General features: G+C 48.6%; 2 long non-coding RNA genes across 4 annotated transcripts; both read left to right on the forward strand.

Annotated features, from left to right (window-relative positions):
* Positions 1 to 482: 482 nt before the first annotated feature.
* On the forward strand, positions 483 to 798 carry LOC148387793 (uncharacterized). The gene is made up of 2 exons (XR_015862468.1): positions 483 to 652; positions 737 to 798. It is a non-coding gene; the product is annotated as an uncharacterized LOC148387793 (long non-coding RNA).
* A 7,995-nt stretch (positions 799 to 8,793) lies between these two features.
* Positions 8,794 to 15,125, forward strand: LOC148387794 (uncharacterized). 3 transcript variants are annotated; one of them, XR_015862748.1, is made up of 7 exons: positions 8,795 to 9,002; positions 9,118 to 9,175; positions 9,256 to 10,098; positions 10,199 to 11,305; positions 11,371 to 12,574; positions 12,649 to 13,554; positions 13,812 to 15,125. It is a non-coding gene; the product is annotated as an uncharacterized LOC148387794 (long non-coding RNA). The 3 variants fall into 3 exon arrangements; XR_015862749.1 differs by having other exon boundaries at positions 8,796 to 9,002; positions 9,256 to 9,699; positions 9,987 to 10,098; positions 11,371 to 13,554; XR_015862747.1 differs by having other exon boundaries at positions 8,794 to 9,002; positions 11,371 to 13,554.
* Positions 15,126 to 15,913: the final 788 nt, after the last annotated feature.

Consider the following 15,913-nt stretch of genomic DNA (forward strand, 5'->3'; position numbering starts at 1 on the left):
TTTGCAGAAAATGAGCGCTGTGACCTTTAGCGCGAAGTTGTAAAGGGAGAGTCACGTGCGGATCACGGGGGTCACGTTGGCCTCTGTTGCCTCGCAGCCATCTCTGAGCTAAAGCGCACAATAATCCTCGGCGCTCCGCTCTGCTCAGCTTCTGCGTGGCTCAGCACCAGCGTGCTTGCTCATTCATCCAAGCCCTCTCCCCCTCTTTTGACAATTCTCTCCAGCGTTTGCTTTGCATTCTTGCCAACTGACTTCTTCACAGAAGCACGTGCTACGTTGACATTTGCACATGATCCAACATGAATCCGGCCAGGGATCTTGATAACGCCTATGACGTTGCAGTAGTTTGCAATATTGTGATGTCATTTTCAACAAGTGGCAGAAATGGCCACCCCTGGACATGGATACAAACAGGTGAATTTTGTCATTTATATTCCACCAATGCAACATTAAACAGAATACCATGACTAGTAGTGCCACATTGAACATATTACTATTTAAATTTTGGACTTGACTTTACAGAATCACTTCAATTGTTTATTTTACTGCTCACAAGAAATGTCAAGATTATAATTAACCACATCAACTGTTTGGATGAATACTCTTCCTGGTTCAAGTCATGAAGGACAACACCTAACGACAGTACCCAGAGGTAAGTAACCTTTGGTGGAGTTGTGTAAAGAGCAACGTGATGTTCCAAACAACTCTCGCCCTTGACCCTTTGGTGCTTTTCCAGCTGCGCCACAAGCAAGTGACGTCATCAAGCTGAATGAAGTCAGGCGGGCAATCCCCCCCCCCCCCCCCCCCATACAAAATGCTGAGTCACCGTCACGAGAACATACGTACGTCGTCTTGCACTTGCGCAATGTGGCCCTGGGGTGTCACGTGACATTTGAAAAGTTGCAAAACATCACCTCCGTTATACAAAATAATTACTCAGTCAGCTGGGATTGGCTCCATTTTACCAATGAGAAAAAAATGGAAGTGCAGGCACTTGTCATTATTCTGTCAACAAATAAAGTAATAATGATGAATCCACCCATAAGTAAGATGACAGATGGTGACTAATGATGAAGGTGAGTTGAAGACTCGAGTCTGGGAGGTGTCCCCAGGTAACATTTAACCTCTAACTCCTTCCATTTTATTTATTGTCAATGTGGACTTGTCATTTCTGCCACATAATATTCTCCTGAGCAGACATAACAGTAATAATATTTTTCCTAACCAACATTTAAAACTCTTTAAAAAAAAGTCTAAACCTTCAACTAAAGGCTTGGCATTAAAATTTCCTAATGCACAATTTGAAAATCCATAATTAGAAAAACTGAGCATAATTTGGGGTTAATGAGACGCAGGTGTGTGCTGATTCGAGTTTGAATGTAATTGGTTCATTCTCAACACAGCCAGATATGTACACTGTAGTACAGTTATAAGCGGGTGTGCACACTTATGCAACCAAATCACCTCAGTTGTTGATCACTTCCTCTGATATTTTTTAACTTACCGTAATTTTTGGACTCTAAGTCACACCGGAGTATAAGTGAGCAGCAGGGGGGGGGGCCCCATTTCAACCCCTTACACTGAGTGCCAAGCAGGGAAGAAATGGGTACCATTGTTATAGTCACTGGTATGACTCGGCAGGGGTTTGAACCCACCACCTCCCAAACTCAGGGCGGACACTCTCCTCTTAGGCCACTGAGCTGGTAAACACCAGGTGAGGCTTGCTCTTGCTGTGCTTAGGGTTAGGGTTTGTGTTAGTGTTAGGCTTGCTCTCGCTTTTGCTGTGCTTAGGGTTAGGCTTGCTCTTGCTATGCTTAGGGTTAGGGTTTGCGTTAGGCTTGCTCTCGCTTTTGCTTAGGCTTAGGGTTAGGCTTGCTCTTGCTGTGCTTAGGGTTAGGGTTAGGGTTTGTGTTAGGCTTGCTCTCGCTTTTGCTGTGCTTTGGGTTAGGCTTGCTCTTGCTGTGCTTAGGGTTAGGGTTAGGGTTTGTGTTAGGCTTAGGCTTGCTCTCGCTTTTGCTGTGCTTAGGGTTAGGCTTGCGCTTGCTGTGCTTAGGGTTAGGGTTTGTGTTAGTCTTAGGCTTGCTCTCGCTTTTGCTGTGCTTAGGGTTAGGCTTGCTCTTGCTGTGCTTAGGGTTAGGGTTTGTGTTAGGCTTCCTCTCGCTTTTGCTGTGCTTAGGGTTAGGCTTGCTCTTGCTGTGCTTAGGGTTAGGGTTTGTGTTAGGCTTAGGCTTGCTCCTTCTTTTGCTGTGCTTAGGGTTAGGGTTAGGCTTGCTCTTGCTGTGCTTAGAGTTAGGGTTAGGGTTTATGTTAGGCTTGCTCTCGCTTTTGCTGTGCTTAGGGTTAGGCTTGCTCTTGCTGTGCTTAGGGTTAGGGTTTGTGTTAGGCTTAGGCTTGCTCTCGCTTTTGCTGTGCTTAGGGTTAGGCTTGCTCTTGCTGTGCTTAGGGTTAGGGTTTGTGTTAGGCTTAGGCTTGCTCTCGCTTTTGCTGTGCTTAGGGTTAGGGTTAGGCTTGCTCTTGCTGTGCTTAGGGTTAGGGTTTGTGTTAGGCTTGCTCTCGCTTTTGCTGTGCTTAGGCTTAGGGTTAGGCTTTCTCTTGCTGTGCTTAGGGTTAGGGTTAGGGTTTGTGTTAGGCTTGCTCTCGCTTTTGCTGTGCTTAGGCTTAGGGTTAGGCTTGTTCTTGCTGTGCTTAGGGTTAGGGTTTGTGTTAGGCTTGCTCTCGCTTTTGCTGTGCTTAGGCTTAGGGTTAGGCTTGTTCTTGCTGTGCTTAGGGTTAGGAATTGTGTTAGGCTTGCTCTCGCTTTTGCTGTGCTTAGGCTTAGGGTTAGGCTTGCTCTTGCTGTGCTTAGGGTTAGGGTTAGGGTTTATGTTAGTCTTAGGCTTGCTCTCGCTTTTGCTGTGCTTAGGGTTAGGCTTGCCCTTGCTGTGCTTAGGGTTAGGGTTAGGGTTTGTGTTAGGCTTAGGCTTGCTCTCACTTTTGCTGTGCTTAGGCTTAGGGTTAGGCTTGCTCTTGCTGTGCTTAGGGTTAGGGTTAGGGTTTGTGTTAGGCTTGCTCTCACTTTTGCTGTGCTTAGGCTTAGGGTTAGGCTTGCTCTTGCTGTGCTTAGGGTTAGGGTTAGGGTTTGTGTTAGGCTTGCTCTCGCTTTTGCTGTGCTTAGGCTTAGGGTTAGGCTTGCTCTTGCTGTGCTTAGGGTTAGGGTTTGTGTTAGGCTTGCTCTCACTTTTGCTGTGCTTAGGCTTAGGGTTAGGCTTGCTCTTGCTGTGCTTAGGGTTAGGGTTAGGGTTTGTGTTAGGCTTGCTCTCGCTTTTGCTGTGCTTAGGCTTAGGGTTAGGCTTGCTCTTGCTGTGCTTAGGGTTAGGGATTGTGTTAGGCTTGCTCTCGCTTTTGCTGTGCTTAGGCTTAGGGTTAGGCTTGCCCTTGCTGTGCTTAGGGTTAGGGTTAGGGTTTGTGTTAGGCTTGCTCTCGCTTTTGCTGTGCTTAGGCTTAGGGTTAGGCTTGCTCTTGCTGTGGTTAGGGTTAGGGTTAGGGTTTGTGTTAGGCTCAGGCTGGCTTTTGCTGTGCTGAGGCTTAGGGTTAGGCTTGCTCTTGCTGTGGTTAGGGTTAGGGTTAGGGTTAGGGTTTGTGTTAGGCTCAGGCTGGCTTTTGCTGTGCTGAGGCTTAGGGTTAGGCTTGCTCTTGCTGTGGTTAGGGTTAGGGTTAGGGTTAGGGTTTGTGTTAGGCTCAGGCTGGCTTTAGCTGTGCTGAGGCTTAGGGTTAGGCTTGCTCTTGCTGTGGTTAGGGTTAGGGTTAGGGTTTGTGTTAGGCTCAGGCTGGCTTTTGCTGTGCTGAGGCTTAGGGTTAGGCTTGCTCTTGCTGTGGTTAGGGTTAGGGTTAGGGTTTGTGTTAGGCTCAGGCTGGCTTTTGCTGTGCTGAGGCTTAGGGTTAGGCTTGCTCTTGCTGTGGTTAGGGTTAGGGTTAGGGTTAGGGTTTGTGTTAGGCTCAGGCTGGCTTTTGCTGTGCTGAGGCTTAGGGTTAGGCTTGCTCTTGCTGTGGTTAGGGTTAGGGTTAGGGTTTGTGTTAGGCTCAGGCTGGCTTTTGCTGTGCTGAGGCTTAGGGTTAGGCTTGCTCTTGCTGTGGTTAGGGTTAGGGTTAGGGTTTGTGTTAGGCTCAGGCTGGCTTTTGCTGTGCTGAGGCTTAGGGTTAGGCTTGCTCTTGCTGTGGTTAGGGTTAGGGTTAGGGTTAGGGTTTGTGTTAGGCTCAGGCTGGCTTTTGCTGTGCTGAGGCTTAGGGTTAGGCTTGCTCTTGCTGTGGTTAGGGTTAGGGTTAGGGTTTGTGTTAGGCTCAGGCTGGCTTTTGCTGTGCTGAGGCTTAGGGTTAGGCTTGCTCTTGCTGTGGTTAGGGTTAGGGTTAGGGTTTGTGTTAGGCTCAGGCTGGCTTTTGCTGTGCTGAGGCTTAGGGTTAGGCTTGCTCTTGCTGTGGTTAGGGTTAGGGTTAGGGTTTGTGTTAGGCTCAGGCTGGCTTTTGCTGTGCTGAGGCTTAGGGTTAGGCTTGCTCTTGCTGTGGTTAGGGTTAGGGTTAGGGTTAGGGTTTGTGTTAGGCTCAGGCTGGCTTTTGCTGTGCTGAGGCTTAGGGTTAGGCTTGCTCTTGCTGTGGTTAGGGTTAGGGTTAGGGTTAGGGTTTGTGTTAGGCTCAGGCTGGCTTTAGCTGTGCTGAGGCTTAGGGTTAGGCTTGCTCTTGCTGTGGTTAGGGTTAGGGTTAGGGTTTGTGTTAGGCTCAGGCTGGCTTTAGCTGTGCTGAGGCTTAGGGTTAGGCTTGCTCTTGCTGTGGTTAGGGTTAGGGTTAGGGTTTGTGTTAGGCTCAGGCTGGCTTTTGCTGTGCTGAGGCTTAGGGTTAGGCTTGCTCTTGCTGTGGTTAGGGTTAGGGTTAGGGTTTGTGTTAGGCTCAGGCTGGCTTTTGCTGTGCTGAGGCTTAGGGTTAGGCTTGCTCTTGCTGTGGTTAGGGTTAGGGTTAGGGTTTGTGTTAGGCTCAGGCTGGCTTTTGCTGTGCTGAGGCTTAGGGTTAGGCTTGCTCTTGCTGTGGTTAGGGTTAGGGTTAGGGTTAGGGTTTGTGTTAGGCTCAGGCTGGCTTTTGCTGTGCTGAGGCTTAGGGTTAGGCTTGCTCTTGCTGTGGTTAGGGTTAGGGTTAGGGTTAGGGTTTGTGTTAGGCTCAGGCTGGCTTTAGCTGTGCTGAGGCTTAGGGTTAGGCTTGCTCTTGCTGTGGTTAGGGTTAGGGTTAGGGTTTGTGTTAGGCTCAGGCTGGCTTTTGCTGTGCTGAGGCTTAGGGTTAGGCTTGCTCTTGCTGTGGTTAGGGTTAGGGTTAGGGTTTGTGTTAGGCTCAGGCTGGCTTTTGCTGTGCTGAGGCTTAGGGTTAGGCTTGCTCTTGCTGTGGTTAGGGTTAGGGTTAGGGTTTGTGTTAGGCTCAGGCTGGCTTTTGCTGTGCTGAGGCTTAGGGTTAGGCTTGCTCTTGCTGTGGTTAGGGTTAGGGTTAGGGTTTGTGTTAGGCTCAGGCTGGCTTTTGCTGTGCTGAGGCTTAGGGTTAGGCTTGCTCTTGCTGTGGTTAGGGTTAGGGTTAGGGTTTGTGTTAGGCTCAGGCTGGCTTTTGCTGTGCTGAGGCTTAGGGTTAGGCTTGCTCTTGCTGTGGTTAGGGTTAGGGTTAGGGTTAGGGTTTGTGTTAGGCTCAGGCTGGCTTTTGCTGTGCTGAGGCTTAGGGTTAGGCTTGCTCTTGCTGTGGTTAGGGTTAGGGTTAGGGTTAGGGTTTGTGTTAGGCTCAGGCTGGCTTTTGCTGTGCTGAGGCTTAGGGTTAGGCTTGCTCTTGCTGTGGTTAGGGTTAGGGTTAGGGTTAGGGTTTGTGTTAGGCTCAGGCTGGCTTTTGCTGTGCTGAGGCTTAGGGTTAGGCTTGCTCTTGCTGTGGTTAGGGTTAGGGTTAGGGTTTGTGTTAGGCTCAGGCTGGCTTTTGCTGTGCTGAGGCTTAGGGTTAGGCTTGCTCTTGCTGTGGTTAGGGTTAGGGTTAGGGTTAGGGTTTGTGTTAGGCTCAGGCTGGCTTTTGCTGTGCTGAGGCTTAGGGTTAGGCTTGCTCTTGCTGTGGTTAGGGTTAGGGTTAGGGTTAGGGTTTGTGTTAGGCTCAGGCTGGCTTTAGCTGTGCTGAGGCTTAGGGTTAGGCTTGCTCTTGCTGTGGTTAGGGTTAGGGTTAGGGTTTGTGTTAGGCTCAGGCTGGCTTTTGCTGTGCTGAGGCTTAGGGTTAGGCTTGCTCTTGCTGTGGTTAGGGTTAGGGTTAGGGTTTGTGTTAGGCTCAGGCTGGCTTTTGCTGTGCTGAGGCTTAGGGTTAGGCTTGCTCTTGCTGTGGTTAGGGTTAGGGTTAGGGTTAGGGTTTGTGTTAGGCTCAGGCTGGCTTTTGCTGTGCTGAGGCTTAGGGTTAGGCTTGCTCTTGCTGTGGTTAGGGTTAGGGTTAGGGTTAGGGTTTGTGTTAGGCTCAGGCTGGCTTTTGCTGTGCTGAGGCTTAGGGTTAGGCTTGCTCTTGCTGTGGTTAGGGTTAGGGTTAGGGTTTGTGTTAGGCTCAGGCTGGCTTTTGCTGTGCTGAGGCTTAGGGTTAGGCTTGCTCTTGCTGTGGTTAGGGTTAGGGTTAGGGTTAGGGTTTGTGTTAGGCTCAGGCTGGCTTTTGCTGTGCTGAGGCTTAGGGTTAGGCTTGCTCTTGCTGTGGTTAGGGTTAGGGTTAGGGTTTGTGTTAGGCTCAGGCTGGCTTTTGCTGTGCTGAGGCTTAGGGTTAGGCTTGCTCTTGCTGTGGTTAGGGTTAGGGTTAGGGTTAGGGTTTGTGTTAGGCTCAGGCTGGCTTTTGCTGTGCTGAGGCTTAGGGTTAGGCTTGCTCTTGCTGTGGTTAGGGTTAGGGTTAGGGTTAGGGTTTGTGTTAGGCTCAGGCTGGCTTTTGCTGTGCTGAGGCTTAGGGTTAGGCTTGCTCTTGCTGTGGTTAGGGTTAGGGTTAGGGTTTGTGTTAGGCTCAGGCTGGCTTTTGCTGTGCTGAGGCTTAGGGTTAGGCTTGCTCTTGCTGTGGTTAGGGTTAGGGTTAGGGTTTGTGTTAGGCTCAGGCTGGCTTTTGCTGTGCTGAGGCTTAGGGTTAGGCTTGCTCTTGCTGTGGTTAGGGTTAGGGTTAGGGTTTGTGTTAGGCTCAGGCTGGCTTTTGCTGTGCTGAGGCTTAGGGTTAGGCTTGCTCTTGCTGTGGTTAGGGTTAGGGTTAGGGTTTGTGTTAGGCTCAGGCTGGCTTTTGCTGTGCTGAGGCTTAGGGTTAGGCTTGCTCTTGCTGTGGTTAGGGTTAGGGTTAGGGTTTGTTTTAGGCTCAGGCTGGCTTTTGCTGTGCTGAGGCTTAGGGTTAGGCTTGCTCTTGCTGTGGTTAGGGTTAGGGTTTGTGTTAGGCTCAGGCTGGCTTTTGCTGTGCTGAGGCTTAGGGTTAGGCTTGCTCTTGCTGTGCTTAGGGTTAGGGTTAGGGTTTATGTTAGGGTTAGGGTTAGGGTTAGGGTTTGTGTTAGGCTTGCTCTCGCTTTTGCTGTGCTTAGGCTTAGGGTTAGGCTTGCTCTTGCTGTGCTTAGGGTTAGGGTTAGGGTTTATGTTAGTCTTAGGCTTGCTCTCGCTTTTGCTGTGCTTAGGGTTAGGCTTGCCCTTGCTGTGCTTAGGGTTAGGGTTAGGGTTTGTGTTAGGCTTAGGCTTGCTCTCACTTTTGCTGTGCTTAGGCTTAGGGTTAGGCTTGCTCTTGCTGTGCTTAGGGTTAGGGTTAGGGTTTGTGTTAGGCTTGCTCTCGCTTTTGCTGTGCTTAGGCTTAGGGTTAGGCTTGCTCTTGTTGTGCTTAGGGTTAGGGTTTGTGTTAGGCTTGCTCTCGCTTTTGCTGTGCTTAGGCTTAGGGTTAGAGTTGGTGTTAGGCTTGCTCTCGCTTTTGCTGTGCTTAGGGTTATGCTTGCTTATGCAACCAAATCACCTCAGTTGGTTCATTCTCAACACAGCCATATATGTACACTGTAGTACAGTTATAAGCGGGTGTGCACACTTATGCAACCAAATCACCTCAGTTGTTGATCACTTCCTCTGATATTTTTTAACTTACCGTAATTTTCGCACTGTAAGTCGCACCGGAGTATAAGTGAGCAGGAGTATAAGTGAGCAGGAGGGGGGGGGCCCCATTTCAACCCCTTTCACTGAGTGCCAAGCAGGGAAGAAATGGGTACCATTGTTATAGTCACTGGTATGACTCGGCAGGGGTTTGAACCCACCACCTCCCAGTCTCAGGGCGGACACTCTCCTCTCAGGCCACTGAGCTGGTAAACACTTGTATCGTAGTATAACACTTATAGTCGTTTTTAAATAACGTGTGTACCTATATACGCCCAAATATTGTTATCCAATATATCTACTGCAATTTCACATTAGATTGCTGGTTTGAAATTTGCTTTTGATATTATTATTTTTAATAAACATTTATGTTAAAACGTGTCTGGCGTCTTATTCCTTGTTTTTATATTCGCCAATTAAAACATAAAAACATTTTATATGACAATATGTGTAGGTACACTACACGAGGTTAAAAAAAAAGAGAATAAATAAATAAAGGGTTAATTGCACAACAAAAGCACGTTTACAAATATACAATACAAATATACTCGATACAAATATTTTCATTTGATTGAAGGCAATGGCGTTAACCACTCGACCAGAGCCTGCTCGGAAACCAAAGGAAATTTGGTCATATTGATAGGGTATCCTCCATCCAAACATGTTCGGTGTTGAAAGTTTCAACGGATAGTCCGAAGCAAGCCTTTCCACAGTAGTGACCACCTGGTGGCGTCAGTGTGCCGAGCGCCGTTGGACGATCAGGAGAAGAAGATTTGAATCGCCGGATGTGACGTCAGGGCTTTAGGTCAATTGAAGACAGGTGTGCTCGCTCAAGGGGAGTTATCATATGCAGGTGCCACCGAGCGGGGACGGCGGCGGCGGCGGACGGTTTCTCAGGTAAGCGAGCATGCTAGCAAATGTTTGTCGTCTCCTGCCGTTTCTCACGACGGCACGCTTTGTTGCTTTTTCTCACAAGCCTTTTTTTTTTTTCAATTGATTTTGTTTGTCGCAGGATTGTCGTACTCTCGTGACTCGGCAACGTCACGTCCACCGCGACGGTGGGCCTGGAGGTAAATTGTAGGCCGCAGGCCATTTAGCCCGTGAGCAAATGTTTGCAGTTTCTTACGATGCCATTTATTATTTCTTGCAGGATTTTCGCTGTCTAGGGAGTGCTTGAGGTTTCGGCACGGCACAATCCACTTTGCGTCGCGTCGCGTCGTTGCGCGTTTTGGTGGTATTTTAAATGTCTTTCGCGGGTTTTTTTTTTTCATGCTGGCCAGCATTTTTATCATTCGTCTGTCTGTAGACGGTTCGTAAATGACGCCGCCGATAAGCGCGTGTTTGTCTGACGATAGGAAATGTTAGTTTGACTCTAGTCAACTTAACCATTTTTTTAAATTTTATATGATGCGTGTGCCATTTCCGTGTCATGCAAACGACTGGTGAATGCAACGTATATGTTACGTCATGTCCAAATCGGACCAAATCCATTCAAAGATGGCGCCCGCCCGCTCTCGTTCCGTTACGCAACAAACATTTGCCCAGGTTATTTTCTCCCGTCTTGGACGCCGCCAACCTGGATCATCTGTCCAATGTGAGGGGAGTTGATGAATGATGAAATTAAAATATGAATTATAATCCTGAATAATTATCATAATTTACTACAATGATTAGATATTTTTTCAAATGTTAAACTCTACTTAGAATGTATCAAATTCAAATATGAACTATAATTTTGATCAATTATCATAACTTACTACAATATAATATTTTTTTTCCAATGTAAAACTCCTAGTATGTATAATTGTTGGTAAAAAATCATGCCATTGGCACTCGACTCAATGTCTATTTTTGTTGCAATCATTTGCTTGTCTTTTGTAGCACTAAAGACTGCCGCCCAGCCAGCATCCTTCTATACAAAGCAAGCAGGAGGCTCTTGAAGGAGCCCTTTCAGTGATGTTGAGGACACTGAGGAAGAGTAGTCCTAAATCAGGTGAAAACCTGTTTTTGTCAAGTTTCAACTTCCCAACACACAATGGTTGTCGAGTTTTAGCTTCCCAGCACACAATTAATGGCTGTCTGTGTTTTTGTAGGCTGCAAGGGGAGCCGAATGGGATAATTCCATATGAAAAGGCACAATGGCCTATCCAGAGGAGCCATGGCCCATCCAAAGGAGCCATGGCCCATCCAAAGGAGCCATGGCCTATCCAAAGGAGCCATGGCCTATCCAAAGGAGCAATGGCCTATCCAAAGGAGCCATGGCCTATCCAAAGGAGCCATGGCCTATCCAAAGGAGCCATGGCCTATCCAAAGGAGCCATGGCCTATCCAAAGGAGCCATGGCCATATGCAAAGGAGCAATGGCCATATGCAAAGGAGCAAAGGAGCAATGGCCATATGCAAAGGAGCAATGGCCATATCAAGTCAAGAATCAAGCATCGCGCTGCAAAAGTCGACGTGCGCGGATCATGTGCCCAGGAGGGGGCAGTGTGGTTGCCTTTGGTTATGGGTGCACGACGGAAAGGTTGCAGGTGTGGACAGTGTTTAGGGCTCTGATGGTTGGTCTTGCTTTCGAGGTGCGCTGTGGTTGTGGCTGGTCTGGATCCAGCGTTGTCTTGTGCTTGGTTGCCATTGACGGCCCACTTGGGGGAGGACGTGGTTCCGTGGATGGACACAAAACTGAACTTTGACGTGGAGCTGAATGTCCAATTTTGCCATACGACTTGTACCATTGTGGATCTTTTTCTAACCTGCCACTGTTGTAGTTGCTGCCTTCTTTGTTCTTTCCCCTCGGTGTAGGGTGGCGTCGGAGCGAGCCGATCCCGAATGTCCAATTTTGCAATTTGACTTGTGACATTTTCCTTTTCTAACCTACCACTGTTGCACTTCCTCTAACCCTAACCTACCACTGTGGTCCTTGTGTTCTTTGTTCTCCCCTAGGTGTTGGAGCGAGACAGTCACATTGTGTCTTTTTCTAACGTAGCACTGTCGTGCTTGATCGAAGCCTAACGTACCACTGTGCGTCCTTTGTTCTCTAGGTGTAGGGGGCGGTGTTGGGGCGAGCCGGTCCACGGTGAAGACTTAATGATGTGAGCAGCGCCCAACTCATTGCGTGTTCTACCTTTTGCAGGCTGGACGCAAAAGGGGGGTGCATGGCCCGATTCGACCCGGTGACCAAGAGTACCTAACCGCTGTGATCAAGTAAGCAAGTGACCTACAACTTGGGGTGCTCTTTGAGTTTCTAACATTTGTTTCGGTTTGTGCAGATGGCGACCGGGACGCGACACGATCTGCTCAGAGGTGGACGGACCGCTGTGGCATCGCTCTGAAGTAGCAGAGTTCTGAGGGAGACCCGCTTCCCTGGAGGCGTCGACCTGCGCATGTGAAATGGATTTTTTTCTTTTCTTTTTAGTTCACACCGGCGGTGTCCAAATGTCTGTTTGAGGGCTGCATACTGAATCAAATTGAGAATTCTTTGACACAAATTCATTCAATCAATCACAAAATGTTGCCATTCATATTTTGTGCTACAAAGCGGTGTTGCGTTCATTCGTGTGGTGTGTTGATCAAGTTGGCCCGAGGCTACCATTTGGACACCAATGGTGACGTGTGTGTAGGGCTGCACCTGGATTGGAAAACCGTCATATGGTGGTATAGGTCGTTGACATGCACTTTAGGAAAACAAAGATTTTTTTCTGTTCATGTGGCAAATGAAACATGTTTTCTGGCCTCCTAACTATTTGTAATGATTTTAGAAGATAACAAGTCATTGATGCAAGTTAAAGTTAACTGGTCTAAGTGATATCATTGCGATCAAATAGTTCCTCTCCATCCCAGAATTTTGCACAACTTTGCTCAATGCTGTGGTCTGGCCCAATACTGCCATATCGTTGGTATTCCAAAATGTTGTGCAGCCCTCATTGAGTGCCAAACGCGCAGCGATGGCAAGCGCAAGCGACTGCAAGCGCAAGCGACCGCGCAGCGACAGCAAGCGCAAGCGACCGCGCAGCGACGGCAAGCGCAAGCGACCGCGCAAGCGACGGCGCAAGCGACGGCGCAAGCGACCGCGCAAGCGACGGCAGGCGCAAGCGACCGCGCAGCGACGGCAAGCGCAAGCGACCGCGCAGCGACGGCAAGCGCAAGCGACCGCGCAGCGACGGCAAGCGCAAGCGACCGCGCAGCGACGGCAAGCGCAAGCGACCGCGCAGCGACGGCAAGCGCAAGCGACCGCGCAGCGACGGCAAGCGCAAGCGACCGCGCAGCGACGGCAAGCGCAAGCGACGGCGCAGCGAGACTTTTGTGCTTGTCTTGCAAGGTGGAAGAGACGATGTATGAAACAAAGAGCCGGTGGACGGAGGCCACCAGACCCGCGATTGGTGAGCGGGGTGCAAAGGAAGGAATCACCCAAAGAAAGCAGTCGCCAAGTGTTGAAGAGGAGCCTGATGCATGACTGGCCAAGGCTGGCCAGAGGTGGTGACATGGCAATCCAATATGCAACGCACTTGTTAGTTTTAATTTGATTTCCTTATTTGTCTGCCGTTCAGGGTTGCCGGGGCGGCGGATGGGACGAGCGCCAGCCTGCACCCAGAGGGACTGGGCTGCACCCACAAGACCAGGGAGGGGGCAGGTCATGAGTACGTTGACAGATGTGAGCCGCATGCAACTGAGTGTCGTTTGTCTTTTTGCACTTGTGCGAGGCGGAAGACGAGTCCAACACCGGCCGGAGCAGACCCGGACCTTGGCCCGTGACCAGCGGCTCACACGAGACTGATGGGTGCAGATGCAGCCAGCGTTTTGGGGGGAGTCTGACTTTGTTTTTTCTTTTGTGCTTTCCCTACCCCTGTCGGTTTGAATAGGGTAACTAGTAGCACGCACGGGCATTTGGGTTGCTGTGACCCTCTAGATACGAATCGGCAAAGTAGACACCCCCTGCCCCCCTCCCTCCCCCTCTTCCTCCCTCTCTCGCTCACCAACGTGCCCGGCAGTACCTGCATGGCCTGGTGCACTCAGGGTGGAACGTGGCTATACCTTGCCCTTTGTGGAATACCAGGGTATAATGTCTGCCAGACTGGGTCCCAGTGTCGTCGACGGTGTCGAGGACAAGGAGATTCTCCGTGACGCTCTTCGTGACGTCACGTTTTCCTCTTTTTTTCTCATCTCCTCTCGCTCCCTCCCTCCCTCCCTTTTTGTAAGGGGTTAAACATTTCATAACCCGGACCGCTCCAATGCGGGAGGGCCGTATGAGACATGCGCCAGCCCGTGCGTGCCGCTAGTTACCTGATTCAAACCTACCTCAGTCAAGGTTGGGGGGGGGTGGGGGATGGGGTGCTAGTGGAATTTTTCCCCTTGCCAAAACCACCACAATATGTCTGCCTTTCAGGATTGCTGGGGCAGTGGATCGGACGAGTGCCTGCGCAGAGAGGGACTGGAGAGGACCGCGAGACCAGAGGGTAGTAATAAAAAACTTTATTTGTAGAGCACCTTTCATACAAGAAATGCAGCTCAAAGCACTTTACAACAATGAAATAAATTATAAGCATTGAATTCTTCATATAGGAACAGACATAAAAAGAAAACAAAAACATTCATGTGTACATACGCTATTAATAAAGGGAGCTTAAAATAGGAGCACGCTTTAATAGACAGGTAATGAGTACGTCCACAGAAGTGAACCGCGTGCAACAGAGTGCCGTTTTTCTTTTTGCAGTGGCACGAGGCGGAGGATGAGTCCAAACGTCGAATACCGGCCGGGGGGGGAGCCAACCTTCGCCCGTGATGAGCGGCCGACACGAGACGGACGGGTGCGGATGCGGCGAGGGCAAAGCGCCCAGCCAGCATTTAAGGAGAGTATGACTTTGTTTTTTTCTTTTGTCCTTTCTTTCCTAAATCCCTCCCTCCCTCCACTTTTTTACTGGGTGTGCACACTGGCTATCTGCATGATGCCTCTTTCTTTCTCTCTCAGCGCCGCGTCATTTTGCCATATTGTTGTTTTACTGTTGTTTTTTTAATCATGAAATGAACTGTTTGTACTGTAATTGTGTGTGTGTGTGTACCACTGAACTGCAATTAAACTGTGAACTGAATTCAAGTGGTCCATTTTAAGCATTGGCAGTCTATCGTGCATACAAACTGGAATCATTTGAGACATTCTCAATGACAAGACAATTGTAAAGTTAGGCTGAAACGAAATTGACTTGTTAAATATGCAGTGTCAGATTTTTTATTTTTAACTACACAAAGAAAAGCTGGATGCATTCTAAATTGTTGACAAAAGCCAAGTAGCCAGACAGCCATAGATGCAAACGACAAGTGTACAAACTGTCTCTGTTGCGATCAGTAAGTCCTCTTTGGCAACCCTGCTTTAAAATGGCCACCGAACTCAGAATCTTGCAGAATGTTGGTACATTGTTCTGTACGAGTAAAAGCTGTTTTAATGTGGTCAGAGCCATTTTTTGGTTTGTTTTGAATCGTCATGCATCATGTGGGCATTCTTGTGAATAAAATCAACAGAGGTGTGTTTGCTTCCTGTTGGTGGTCTTGTAAATAAAGTCAACTTTGGTGTCATCATTCGCGATGTGCCTCAACCGATGGTGCATCTCTTGAATGTGAAACTTCTTGCATGTTTTGTTGCAGGGCTTGGCATTCCCATTGGCTGTCTGACTACAAAGAAGGCTGCTGCTGTCCAGTCCAGGTTGCTGCTGTAGTCAATTGAATGTATAAACATAGCGTGTAACTTCCAGGACCTTAGCTTTCAATTCAAAGCAGTTGCGTAACAACACGGCCAGCCTCGGTACATGTACTGGGTGGTACTACCCAGTTCAGAGTGAAATAAAGGCCAGAGTGTTCTTATTCATACCAGCATCCTTATGAAATTGACCATATCAGAAAGGCTAGATGAATTCCAAGTGCTGCCACCGAGTAGCAGCGTATTTGCCTCAACCTGTCTGATGCTGGGTCAATGCGATGCACATTTTGTTGTTTTGCCCAAAACAACCTAAGAAATAAAGAAGTACTGCCGTTATCTCGCCAGTGTGCATGTGTGTTAAAAGTACAAAACAAACTCATTTGCATGATAGACGTCTAAACCACATGCTAGATATTTGCCTCAACCTGTCTGATGCTCTATTTAACTGTATGTGACAATTTTTAACAATTTTAATCATTTAAATTTTTAAGTACATTACAAATGATAGTACAATTAGACAGCTGGGTCAATGTGACCCATCTTTTGCGGTTTGTTCTGCCCAAAGCAACCTAACAAATACACATAAGTACTGCCGCTATCTCGTCAATGTGTGTGTCTCTAAAATGTACAAAGCAACTTCATTTGCATAATAAACTTGCAAACCACATGCCCAAAAAATATTAATAGTAAATTACAAAAGGTAAAAAAAACTTAAAAAAAACTTGTAAAGTCTTAAAAAGTTGTTAATTTACTTACTAGTACAGGTAAAGGCCTGTCTATTTATAGACATCGCTATGTAGCGAATGTCGCAGCGCAGCGTATGCAGGCGGCAGGGACCGCGGGCGGCATGGGCGGCATGGGCGGCGCAGGCGGCGCAGGCGGCGCAGGCAGTATTTGGCGCAAGCAGCAGCAAGGGTGGGGAATCGAACCCTGGGTCTCAGGTGTTCAAGCGCAGCGACGGAGCCACTCGCCAAGCGTGGCGAGCTCGGCAGTGACCCCGCTTTCACTTCGAGTCATTCGTAGACGTTCAGTATTGCGCTCCGCGCGGGCTGGGTAAGTACAAAAGAGAACTGGCGGCCGCCAGCTGTCACGTCACACTGGCCGAGCGGTTCGTGACACGGCCT

This window comes from Syngnathus floridae, chromosome 14, assembly GCF_059516105.1.
Source record: "Syngnathus floridae isolate MCC-2025c chromosome 14, RoL_Sflo_1.0, whole genome shotgun sequence".
In the NCBI taxonomy this organism is placed as follows: Eukaryota; Metazoa; Chordata; class Actinopteri; order Syngnathiformes; family Syngnathidae; genus Syngnathus; species Syngnathus floridae.